The sequence below is a fragment of the Ornithorhynchus anatinus genome, chromosome 1 (genome assembly GCF_004115215.2).
Source record: "Ornithorhynchus anatinus isolate Pmale09 chromosome 1, mOrnAna1.pri.v4, whole genome shotgun sequence".
NCBI classification, from domain to species: Eukaryota; Metazoa; Chordata; class Mammalia; order Monotremata; family Ornithorhynchidae; genus Ornithorhynchus; species Ornithorhynchus anatinus.
Window position 1 is genome coordinate 88,128,620 of NC_041728.1, and position 11,876 is coordinate 88,140,495.

The 11,876-nt window shown below is 44.8% G+C and overlaps 1 non-coding gene across 1 annotated transcript; it reads left to right on the forward strand.

Moving 5' to 3' along the window:
* The first annotated feature begins 794 nt into the window (after positions 1-794).
* LOC114816080 lies at positions 795-932 on the forward strand. The gene has a single exon (XR_003763856.1). It is a non-coding gene; the product is annotated as a small nucleolar RNA SNORA7 (small nucleolar RNA).
* Positions 933-11,876: the final 10,944 nt, after the last annotated feature.

An 11,876-nucleotide genomic window follows, 5' to 3' on the forward strand; every position in this document is an offset into this window, starting at 1 on the left:
CTCCCCCACCCACTGCTGCTGGGCTCGGCTCTGGAATGAGGCATTCAGGATAGATATGAGAGACATAATCAGAAGGGGAGTGTCTTCCTATTAATTACTAAATAATTGAAAATGGGAGAAAATAATTCAAAAGACCCCCCCACACACACACACACCCTTCCTTCACCTGCCCTACCTTCATCTTAGAGGATAGAGCACAGGCCTGGGAGTCAGAAGGACCTGGATTCTAATCCCCACTCTGCCACATGTCTGCTGTGTGATCATGGGCAAGCCACTTCATTTCTCTGGGCCTTGGTTACCTCATACATAAAACAGGGTTGAGACTTTAAGCCCCATACTGGATAGGGACTGGGTCCAACCTGATTAACTTGTATCTACCCCAGTGCTTAGAACAGTGTTTGGCACATAGTAAGCACTTAACAAGTATCATAATTACTATTGTTATTCAATCCACAGCAGGGCTGATGCTGATCCTCATTCACACAGTGGGCCAGGGTCCCTTCCTCTGGAGCATCATGGAAACTTCTGCTTCCCACAGCCTCATCGCCCTCTCTACCCCTGGTCATAAGATCTGGTGACTTCGTAATTTGAACTATGAAGCCAGTCGATCAGGAGCCGATAATGCCTATCAGATCATTTGAAGGATTTCGCCTGGTTAACATATTATAGAGCAAAATGCAACAATCTGTCGAGGAGCCCACTAGAGTAGGTAGAAATGATCTCTGCCCACAAGGAGTAAGCTAGAGGGGAAGACAGACCTTAAAATAAATTACAGTTGGGGCAAGTGGCAGAGTCCCCTCTCAGGGTCGCACCTGGAGAGTTTCTAGTACTCTACCAGTCTCGGCTATAGGAGGGAGAGTCAAGCAGAGGCCTAACCATTCCATTCCTAGCTTGGCCAGTGGCTAGGGAATAGAAGGCAATCTGCTACAAGTCAAAACTCACCCATGCTGGACAGCAGTGGTATGAAAGAGTCGAGGGAGGAGGCTCGAGTTCACTGCACAGAAGGCGGCATTGGTAAACCACTTCCATATTTTTATGAAGAAACTCTATGGGTACACTACCAGAACGATTGCAAATGGAGAGCAGGGCATTCTGGGAGAGATGTGTCACTATGGGTCAGAAACGACTTGATGGCATAAGACAAGACAAGACAAGGGACAGAGTATAAGGATGTTCACAGAAGTGTCGTGGCAGGGGAAGGTAAATATTAGACCCAAGAGGATAGGCAATATAGAGGGGAGGGCTTAGACAGGGAAGACCACTTGGAAGAGAGATTTCAGTAAAGCTTTGAATGTGGGGAGAGTGGTGGTCTGTTGGACATGAAAGGGGAGGAGTCTCAGCCAGAGGGAAGGATGTGGGCAAAGTTTTGGCAGCAAGAAGGTGAGAGAGTCAGAGTGAGACTGTTGGGTTTAGAGAGACAGACTTTCATCCCAACTAAGAAAGTCCACTTTGAACAGAATGCAAGCTCTAGACTGTAAGCTTTAGACCTCTAGTCTGTAAGCTCATTATGGGCAGGGAACATGTCTACCAATTCTCTTATAGTGTACTCTCCCAAATGCTTAGCATTAGTGATCTGCACAGTGCAATAAATGTCACTGATTGATCAATTTAGTGATTGTCAAATCTGTGAAGTCCGAACTGTCTCTGCACATTCTTCTCCTGCTAGAGAACTGAGGGCTTGTTAACCACCATTGGATCAGTGAATCAATCAATAGTATTTATTTATCGCTTGCCCCTAATGGTCTGGCCGTGAGCTTCATTGAGAAAATTGAAACCATCAGGTATGATTTCCCTAAAATCTACCCTGTTCCTTTCCAATCCTTCCCTCCTACTGCCTCTTCTTCACCTCTCCCATCGTTCCCAGCAGTATTTCAAAGGAGATCTCCTGCCTTATCTCAAAATCCACCCCTCCACCTGTGAATCTGACCGCATCCCTTCAAACGTTATCAAAGCACTTGTCCCCTCCCTTTTTCCCTCTCTGACCATTATCTTTAACTGTTCACTCTCCACAGGATTTTTCCCCACTAGTTTCAAACATGCTGATGTCTCTTCTATCCTAAAAAAACCCCTCCCTTTACCCCATGGATCTCTTAAGTTCTTTCCCCATCCTACCATTCCTCTCCAAGCACTTCATGCTTAGTGGTTATTTCCTACCGTTCCTCTCCAAACTCCTCGAGTGATCCACAACCACTGACTCCACTTTCTCTCCTCCAATTCACTCCTTGATGCTCTCCAATCTAGATTCTTCCCCCTCCACTCCACAGAAGCCTCCCTCAAATTTCACAAATGATCTCCTTCTTGCCAAATCCAGTGGTCTATACTTCATCCTAATCCTCCTCGACCTCTCACCTGCCTTCAACACAGTTGACCATGCCCTCTTCTGAAAATATTATCAAACCTTGGCTTTACTGACACTGTCCTCTCCTTATTCTATACAGAGTCACTTTCGCAGGCTTCTCCTTTGCCTCCCACCCCTCAACTGTGGGAATCCTCCAAGGTTCAGTTCTTGATCCCTTTCCATTCTCCATCTACACCTGCTTCCTTGCTGAACTCATTCACTCCCGTGGTTTCAGCTACCATCTCTATGTGAATGATTCTCAAATTTACATTTCCAGCCCTGATCTTTCTTTCTCTGTGGAATCACATTTCCTCCTACCTTCAGGACATTCCTACTTGGATGTCCCACTGGTACCTCAAACTTAACATGTCCAAAGCAGTACTCCTTATCTTCCCACCCAAACCCTCCTGATTTTCTTGTCACTATGGACAGCACCACCATCGTTCTTGTCTCACATGCCTGTAACCTTGTCATTATCCTTGACTCATCTTTTTCATTTAACTCACATATTCAATTTGTCACTCCTATTACAACCCAGCCCTCACAGTTCACTCTTACTACAACCCAACCCTCACACTTCACTCCTACAACAACCCAGCTCACACACTTCACTCTTCTTCAACCTACTCACTATACTTCGATCTCGTCTATCTTGCCATCGACTTCTCATTCATGTCCTGCCTTTGTCCTGGAACACCCTCCCTCTTCATATCCAACAGAAAATCACCCTCCCCACCTTCAAAGTAGAAGGAATATCTACTCCAACAGGTCTTCCCTGGCTAAGCCCTCATTTCCTCTTCTCCCATTCTTTTTTGCATCACCCTTGAGCTTGGATTTGCTCTCTTTATTGACCCCTCCCTCAGTCCCACAACACTATATACATATCTGTAATTTGTTTATTTACATTAAAGTCTCCAGCTCTCTCATGTGGGACAACCTGATTACCTTATATCTAACTCAGCTCTTAGAACAGTGCTCTGCACATAGTAAGCGCTTAATAAATACCAACATTATTATTATTAGACTGTAAGCTCCTTGTGTGCAGGTAAAGTGTCCACCAACTGTTTCATCGTACTCTCCCAAGCACTTAGAACAGTGCTCTGCATACAGTAAGTGCTTAATAAATATGATTGATTTCTGGATTGATTGATTGATTATTGGGTTCTTACTATGTTCATAGCACTGTACTAAGTGCTTGGGATAGTATAACACAAAGGAAATGGTCGACACTTTCCCTGCTCAAAACAGGTTTACAGCCTTCCTGTTTTATGTCAAAACAGATCTTTGGTAACACAGGATCACAGGAAGAAATAAAAGACCAATGTTAAAATTATCATGAACTCCAGATTAATGGTGTTTGAATTAGTTCCATCAAATTGGAAGTTGGCACTTCTGTCACAGCCAGCTTTAAAAAGTGCCACAGTTCTGGAATGGTGCAATTAAAACATTTATAATCTGTCAACCAATAAAATAGTATTTACTGAATGCTTATTTTGTGCAGAGCATTGTAGTAAATACTGGAGAGAGAACAATGGAGGATTCTTGCCCAAAAGGAGGTATCAATCTATTAATAGCCCCTCAAGAACTACTGGGGGGACTGTGCCTAAATCCCACCTTTGTATTCTCTCTCAGGGTTTAATATAATGCTTGTACACAGAAAGCATTTAATAAACACTACTGTTATTATTAATGGGGGAGAGGGTGACAAAAATAAATTATAGGTAGGAGGAAGCAACCAAGTTAAAGAAATACACAAAAGTTCTGGGTCCAGAAGCGGATGCTTGGGTCCAGAAACAGAAGCTTGTTTACCTCGTTGTGGGCAGGGAATGCGTTCACCACCTCCGTTATATTGTACTTTCCCGAGCATTTGGTACAGTGTTCTACACACAGGAAATGCTCAATAAATACCACTGAATGATGGATTGATGTTTAGGAAGTGAAGACTCAAGTGCAGAAGTGATGCTTTAGGGGAGTAAATGAGGTAATATCACTAAGTAGTAATATGATTGATTACAAGGGTTAATATAGTTCCCATAGGTTCCTTACAACCAGGAAGAAGCGAGGTCACTGGAAGAATCTGTCCCATCAAGTATATGATTTTACATTCATGTTCTCATATTCATGCTTGAGTATATCACTTACATCATAACACTATTCTTCAACATGAAAAACTAAATCGATTTTAAACAAGTTAAAGCAAAACTTGTCTAGAAACACAAATATGTTCTCCTGACCAAATTAATTCTGTATTTTGGTGAACAATAATGGTGTGAAGTTAAAGTTTAGCCCTAGTGTATTTTCATTGCTGACTCAGTATGTGCTGAATAAAACTGAATAATATGACCATTCTATGAGAACAAAATTCACATTGTTCAAACTATGGCATTTCAGAATGTATATTCTATATACAAATCAATCCTGGCAGGGATGCTAAACCACAACTGTATAAAGAAAACATTTCATTTTAGCATTTGCTGTAGTCTTTGCAATCAAGCCTACATTCCTTCCTATTTAGGGTAATCTAATTTGATACAGATGGCTCAACATAGTGATGTAAGCTTGGACTTCCTAGGTTGTTATGGACTCCCCTCATCGCCCTCCATGATTAAAAGCAACCATTAAGAGCATGAAGCTTTGACTTCCAATCCAAATCCCACTGGTCCTCAAGTAATTATCCGAAATGATTTCTCTAACGACCTTGTGAATTACCTAGAGTGACTATATGTTCTACAGAGGATAGGGTGCGATTACAAAAGATATCCTTTGGCTTGAGAACCTGGAAGATAGTTCCTGGAATTTACAGGAGTCCTGCTTCTGGCTGAAGTGGTTGGAGAGATAGCGTCAGCATAATGACCAAAGCAGCAACGACAGTGAGGGTTCAGCAGGAACACTGGCATAAGTGAATAAGAGGTAAGGAATGGTAGTGACTGCAAATACTGCTTCCATAACTTCCGTTTGGCAGTTCTGCTCCTGATTTTTTATTATTAATAATGATAATAACAATTATGGCATTTATTAAGTGCTATGTGCCAGGCACCATACTAAGCCCTGGAGTACATATAAGCAAATCGGGTTAGATACAGTCCCTGTCCCACGTGGGGCTCACAGTCGCAATCCCCATTTTAAAGATGAGGTAGCTGAGGCACAGGGAAGTGAAGTGACTTACCCAAGCTCACACAGCAGATAAGTGGCAGACCCAGGATTAGAACCCATGACCTTCTGACTTCCAAGCCTGTACTCTATCCACTCTTTTTAGGTTAGTTGTTAAGCAGGTACTTGGCCTAGTGGAAAAAGCATGGACCTGAGAGTCAGCGGACTTGGATTCTGTTCCCGGCTCCTCCATTTATCTGCTGTGTCACCTTGGGCAAGTCATTTAACTTCTCTGTGCCACAGTTACCTCATCTATGAAATGGAGATTAAGACTCTGAACTCTATGTGGGACAGAGAGGGTGTCCAACCTGATTAACTTGAATGTACCCCAGTGTTTAGTACAGTGCTTTGTACAAAGTAAGCATTTAAGAAATATTTTAAAAAGAAAGTATTTATGGTGTGCCAGGCCCTGTACTAAGTGCTGGGGGCAGATACAAGATAATAATATTTATGGTATTTATTAAGCACTCACTATGTGCCAAGCACTGTTCTAAGCACTGGGGTAGATACAAGGTAATCAGGTTGTCCTACATGGAGCTCAGAGTCTTAAATACCCATTTTACAGATGAGGTAACTGAGACACAGAGAGGTTAAGTGATTTGCCCAGGGTCACACCACAGACAAGTGGTGGAAACAGGATTAGAACCCATGGCCTTTGACTACGAAGCCCACAGTCTTGCCACTAGGCCACTGTTCCTTTTCTAACCAGGTGGGACACAGTCCTTATCCCACATAGGACTGACAGTCTTAACCCCCATTTTCTAGGTGAGGTAACCGAGGCACAGAGAAGTGAAGTGATCAGCCCAAGGTCACAGAGCAGAAAAGTGGCGGAATCAACATTAGAACCCAAGTTGTCTGACTCCCAGGCCCATGCCCTTTTCTTCTCCAAAAATTTGCATTTTTCACTGCCCCCGAAGGGCTGCACCATAGCAGATGGGTAGAAATGAAAGCCGCAACAGCCAAGGAAGCGGCGGCTGTGTAGAAGGCTAGCAGACCAGATGGCTGACTCTCTTCTTTTACTAACTCCACTGCTGACTGCTCCATGCCAAAGACATCCATCATAGGGAATATCCTGCTAACAAGCTCTGCAAGTAATTCAATCAGAGAAGTCATCTTCCCCTCCTTGCCTTTCTTTCCCTTAAAAAACCTGACAGAGAGAAATTGGGTTTTGTAAATCATGGATTTCTCCAGCAGCAGAAACAGTCATTTCACTGCCATTAAATTGGTTTGATTCCTGAAGAAATCCATGCCAATTTTTGTAAATTCTCAAACTTTCTTGAGCTATCATAGAGAAATTAGAGAGATGCTCCTAATTTCATTTTAAAGTCAATTTAGGAACTGGGAATTCGAGAATCTAGTAGTCCAACCTGATGATCTTAACAAATGCTTAACAAATACCATTTAAAAAAAAGGTAGGAGCTGCAGCTCAGAATATTGGAGAATTTACTGTAAGTTGGATCTAGTGGGTGGGAAAGAAGCAGAGTGGCTCAGTGGAAAGAGCCCGGGCTTGGTAGTTCATTCATTCATTCATTCAATAGTATTTATTGAGCGCTTACTATGTGCAGAGCACTGTATTAAGCGCTTGGAATGAACAAGTCGGCAACAGATAGAGACAGTCCCTGCCGTTTGACGGGCTTACAGTCTAATCAGGGGAGACAGACAGACAAGAACAATGGCAATAAATAGAGTCAAAGGGAAGAACATCTCGTAAAAACCATGGCAACTAAATAGAATCAAGGCGATGTACATTTCATTAACAAAATAAATAGGGTAATGGAAATATATACAGTTGAGCGGACGAGTACAGTGCTGAGGGGATGGGAAGGGAGAGGGGGAGGAGCAGAGGGAAATGGGGGTAAAAGAGGGTTAAGCTGCGGAGAGGTGAAAGGGGGGTGGTAGAGGGAGTAGAGGGAGAAGAGGAGCTCAGTCTGGGAACGCCTCTTGGAGGAGGTGAGTTTTAAGTAGGGTTTTGAAGAGGGGAAGAGAATCAGTTTGGCGGAGGTGAGGAGTGAGGGCGTGGCCCAGGGGTCGACGGGGGGATAAGTGAGACCGAGGGACGGTGAGGAGGTGGGCGACAGAGGAGCGGAGCGTGCGGGGTGGGCGGTAGAAAGAGAGAAGGGAGGAGAGGTAGGAAGGGGCAAGGTGATGGAGAGCCTTGAAGCCTAGAGTGAGGAGTTTTTGTTTGGAGCGGAGGTTGATAGGCAACCACTGGAGTTGTTTAAGAAGGGGAGTGACATGCCCAAATCGTTTCTGCAGGAAGATGAGCTGGGCAGTGGAGTGAAGAATAGGCTGGAGCGGGGCGAGAGAGGAGGAAGGGAGGTCAGAGAGAAGGCTGACACAGAAGTCTAGCCGGGATATAACTAGAGCCCATAGCAGTAAGGTAGCCGTTTGGGTGGAGAGGAAAGGGTGGATCCTGGCGATATTGTAAAGGTGAAACCGGCAGGTCTTAGTAACGGATAGGATATGTGGGGTGAATGAGAGAAACGAGTCAAGGATGACACCGAGATTGCGGGCCTGAGAGACGGGAAGGATGGTCGTGCCATCCACGGTGATAGGGAAGTCTGGGAGAGGACCAGGTTTGAGAGGGAAGATGAGGAGCGCAGTCTTGCTCATGTTGAGTTTTAGGTGGCGGGCCGACATCCAGGTGGAGACATCCAGGAGGCAGGAGGAGATGCGAGCCTGAAGGGAGGGGGAGAGGATGGGTTGGAGATGTAGATCTGCATGTCATCTGCATAGAGATGGTAGTCAAAGCCATGAGAGCGAATGAGTTCACCGAGGGAGTGAATGTAAATGGAGAACAGAAGAGGGCCAAGAACTGACCCTTGAGGAACTCCAACAGTTAAAAGATGGGAGGGGGAGGAGGCGCCAGCGAAGGAGACCGAGAATGACCGGCCAGAGAGGTAAGAGGAGAACCAGGAGAGGACAGAGTAGGTGAAGCCAAGGTGAGATAAGGTATGGAGGAGGAGGGGATGGTCAACAGTGTCAAAGGCAGCAGAGAGGTCAAGGAGGATTAGAATGGAGTAGGAGCCATTGGATTTGGCAAGAAGGAGGTCATGGGTGACCTTAGAGAGAGTAGTCTCGGTAGAGTGGAGGGGATGGAAGCCAGATTGGAGGGGGTCCAGGAGAGAATGGGAGTTAAGGAATTCTAAGCATCGATTGTAGATGACTCGTTCTAGGATTTTGGAAAGGAAGGGTAGGAGGGAGATAGGGCGATAACTGGAGGGGGAAGTGGGGTCAAGAGCGGGCTTTTTTAGGATGGGGGAGACGTGGTCATGTTTGAAGGTAGTGGGGAAGGAGCCCTTGGAGATTGAGTGGTTAAAAATAGAAGTTAAGGAAGGGAGGAGGGCAGGGGCGATGGTTTTAATAAGGTGAGAGGGAATGGGGTCCGAGGCGCAGGTGGAGGGGGTGGCACTTGTGAGGAGGGAGGAGATCTCCTCTGAGGATACTGCAGGGAAGGATGGGAAAGTAGGGGAGAGGGTTGGTGGGGGGGAGGGGAGAGGCAGAGGGGTGACTTTGGGGAGCTCAGACCTGATTGTGTTGATTTTCGTGAGGAAATAGGTGGCCAGATCATTGGGGGTGAGAGATTGGGGAGGGGGAGGAACAGGGGGCCTAAGGAGAGAGTTAAAGGTCTGGAACAATCGGCGGGGGTGAAGGGCATGGATGTCGATGAGGGAGGAGAAGAAGTTTTGCCTGGCGGAGGAGAGGGCAGAGTTAAGGCAGGAAAGGATAAATTTGTAGTGTGTGAGGTCGGCTTGGTGCTTGGACTTTCGCCAGCAGCGCTCAGCAGCTCGAGCATAGGAGCGTAGGAGTCACAGGTCAGGGGTTCTAATCCCAACTCTGCCACCTGGCAGCTATGTGACTTTGGGCAAGTCACTTAACTTCTCTGTGCCTCAGTGACCTCATCTGGAAAATGGGGATTAAATCTGTGAAGCCCATGTGGAACAACCTGATCACCTTGTATCCTCTCCAGCGCTTAGAACAGTGCTTTGCACACAGTAAGGGCTTAACAAATGTCATCATCATCATCACTATGTAAGGCTGCTTATCTTATTAAATTATGGATGTATACATAAATACTGCAGGGTTGAGGGTGTGGTGAATAACAAGTGCTTAAACAGAAGCAGCATAACGTAGTGGATAGAACATGTGCCTGGGAGTCAGAAAGACCAGGATTTTAATCCCAGCTGGGCCACTTGTCTACTGTGTGAACTTGGGGAAGTCACTTCATTTCTCTGTGCCTCGGTTACCATATTTGTAAAATGGGGATTGAGACTGTGAAGCCCATGTGAGACAGGGACTGTATGCACCCCCATTTGCTTGTATCTACCCCAGTGCTTAGCACAGTCTGGCAAATTGTAAGCACTTAATAAATGCTACAATCATTATCGCTAATATTACTTGAAGGGTAGAGAGCCAAGTGCACAGATGACGCAGAAGGAAAAGGTGAGTCAGTGAAAAGATTGATGAATCAAGGATGGCCTCTTGGAGGCGGTGTGACCTTAACAAGGTTTTATACCACAGTTCAGCTTTAAGTAGGCTTTTTGGATGATAATAGTAATAATGCTATGAATAATAATCATAATTATAAACATAACATTAGTAAAGTACTTATTATGTGCCAAGTACTGTACTAAAGACTGAGGTAGATACAATATAATCACATCAAACACAACCCCTGCCCCGCTAGGGGTTCATAGTTTACTCAGTCGATCAACTGAGCACATATTGTGTGCAGAGCACAGTGGACTAAATGCTTGGGAAAGTCTTGTCTTATGCCATCGAGTTATCTCTGACCCATAGCGACACCATATACATATGTCTCCCTGAATGCCCACTTCCATATCGTACAATAGATTTAGTAGATATGATCCCTGATCTCAAGGGTCTTATTGTCTAATGGGAGAGAAAGACATTAAAATTAATTACAGATAGGGGAAATGGCAGAATATAAGTAGATGGACATAAGTGCTGTGGAGCTGCAGGTGGGGTGAGCATCAAAGAGCTTAAGGAGTACAAATCTATACACATAGGTGATTGAGAAGGGAGGGTAAATAGAGTGGGGAAATGAGGGGTTAGTTAGGGAAGGCTTCTTGGAGGAAATACAACTTTATTAAGGCTTTGAAGATGAGGAGAGTGGAAGTCTGCCAAAAAGCAATTAGAATAACTCTAGTTTTTAAGTACTTAAATAATCCATTAAGTACATACTGTGTATCAAGCATTGTACTAAACATTGGGGTAGGTACAAGATAATCAGGTCAGACACAAGTCTCTGTCCCATATGGGACTCACAGTCTAGGAAGGAGGAAGAACAGATATTTAATCTCCATTTTCAGATGAGGAAACTGAGACACAGAGAAGTTAGGTGACTTGATCAAGGGCACACGGCAGGCAGGTGGTAGAGCTGGGACTAAAATCCAGGTGCTCTGACACCCAGGTTCATGCTCATTCCACTAGGTCAAGCTACCTCCTGCTGGAAATCTTTATTTTTAACAATCAGACTTGCTGCTGCTTTGACTCTTGACTCTGAGTTCCACAGCTCGGAAGTGTTCAGAGGGACCTGGGAGGGAAACGAATGGATCCAAGGCCCCCCAGAACATTGCAATAGGTTTACACATACTAGAGCAGAAGACTCCTTGACGGCTTGGTACATTTCAATTTATGAAACATGAATCGGGATAAATCAATCAATCAATTGTTTTTATTGACTGCTTTCTGTTTGCAGAGCACCGTACTATGTGCTAGAGAGTACTATATAATAACAGACACATGCCAGAAATCCTTCAAGATGATATAATAGGTGTGAGGCTTTTAATTGAGAAGCAGTGTGGCTCTGTGAAAAGAGCACAGGCTTGGGAGTCAGAGGTCATGGGTTCGAATCCCGCCGCTGCCACTGGTCAGCTGTGTGACCGTGGGCAAGTCACTTAACTTCTCTGTGCCTCAGTTACCTCATGTCTAAAATGGGGATTAAGATTGTGAGGCTCATGTGGGACAACCTGATTACCCTGTATCTACCCCAGTGCTTAGAACAGTGCTCTGCACATAATAAGTGCTTAACAAATACCAACATCATTATTATTATTATTATTATTATTAATGGCAATTTGTTGATCAGCTTCATAGTCTAAAGTATGAAGTTGCTCCCTTCTGAGAAGGGGTAGGCTCCAAAATAGAGGGAAGTGAGACTTTTCATGAATCTCAGGTGGAAGAAACCCAGGTGACCGCTGGTAAGCGTGTGTTTTCCTCTGCTGTCCCAGCTCATTTTCCAGGGTTCAGGAGCTGGGGAAGCAGGAAAGTGCATTTTCCTCTGCTGGCCCAACTCTTTTTCAGGACTTCAGATGAGCATCCAGAGGAGGGGAAGCAAGAAAATTCCTCTACTGACGGGGCTCAT